This window comes from Amblyomma americanum, chromosome 5 (assembly GCF_052857255.1).
Source record: "Amblyomma americanum isolate KBUSLIRL-KWMA chromosome 5, ASM5285725v1, whole genome shotgun sequence".
Lineage (NCBI taxonomy): Eukaryota > Metazoa > Arthropoda > Arachnida > Ixodida > Ixodidae > Amblyomma > Amblyomma americanum.
The window spans coordinates 173468559-173469763 of NC_135501.1; the positions used below are offsets into that span (position 1 = coordinate 173468559).

The following is a 1205-nucleotide window of genomic DNA, read 5'->3' on the forward strand; positions in this document are numbered from 1 at the left end:
ACAGCTTACACCCGAAACCGTAAGTGAAATGCGACTCACTTCCGCCCACTCGCCACATGGTTGGCGAGCGACTTTCACGATGATTGTACTGGCGGAAGTGACAAAATTCGCGTAAATATTGTATGACAGGTTTATTAGAACATAAATATACTGCGCTAAAGCCACATTTTGTGACAGGCAGGATTATTATATTTTTTTAACAAAGAAGATAAAAAAACAAGTCACCCGAAGACGTATGGAACACTAACCGCGATTTTCAAATTGTTCTCAGAGCGTTCATTCCTTTCGTCGCATAAGTAGCGATGTAAACAGCCGGAAATACTGAATTCCGGAGAAAGCAAAGAAAATAAAAGGTTTTTTGTTCTTGGGGTGGAGGGGGTAAATTATAAGCATTATAAATTATAAGCTCATTGACATATGTGACGGCTTGTCCACTTTGAAGGACCTCCTCTGTATTTCACCGCCTATATACCGACTCAAAAGAAGCAGTAAAGGCTCTACGGCAGCCTGTCCCCTGGGCATTGTTGTCGATGTGTGAACCATCGTGAAATCATATCCATGCCATGTCCGAGTTGTGTGGGCTCGACGCAATACGCACCATCTTAGGGAAGCGGACGGTGCGTCCCATCCACTGCAAGTGCCATGCTTGCTTCATCTACTGAAATTATCTGTAGGATTCCGCACTGCCTAAAAAAAAAAGGGGGGGGGGGATTTCTCCGCCGCTCCACGCGTGCTTTAGTTCCACCGCGTGGATCCAACCTTCCCGGCGATTGAGCTCGCCGTGAGGAGGTGGCGTCGAGGAGAATCCGGGGTGGATGCTGCACTGACGCCTGCGGTCAGGGCTTCCGGGACATCACAGGCACCGCTTCTGAGCTGCCCTTCGGCTCCGCTAGAGGCGACATTACCTCACTTTATTGTGACTTGTCCCGGACTTCGGGAGGCACGCAGGCGAAGCCTCGGCATTCAGGGTTATTACCCCAGCCGACACCCGACACACGAATCTGGACCCACAGGCCCCACTACTGGGCCTTGTTGGCTTATGTAGCCGACACCGACCTGCACATGTGCCTATGACCTTTGTATGCCGAAGGGCATATTTGCGCAATAAAAAAAAGGGGGGGGGGGGGGCATTGCACAAATACTAGCTAGAAACAGAAACATGCCAACAATTTATTGCCGGTGTGCACGGAACTCGGCAACGGAAA

At 49.7% G+C, this 1205-nt stretch overlaps 1 protein-coding gene across 3 annotated transcripts in view; it reads right to left on the reverse strand.

Annotated features, from left to right (window-relative positions):
- The window catches only part of LOC144133032 (galectin-4-like), a 13377-nt gene extending 13306 nt beyond the window's left edge, over positions 1–71 (reverse strand). For 2 of the 3 annotated variants that reach the window (XM_077665837.1, XM_077665835.1), the window contains exon 1: positions 3–70. The gene's annotated coding sequence lies outside the window, so the exon portion shown is untranslated. Of the gene's footprint in view, positions 1–2 lie in introns of all 3 variants that reach the window. The other variant, XM_077665839.1, reaches the window with a different exon arrangement.
- Between the last annotated feature and the right edge of the window lie 1134 nt (positions 72–1205).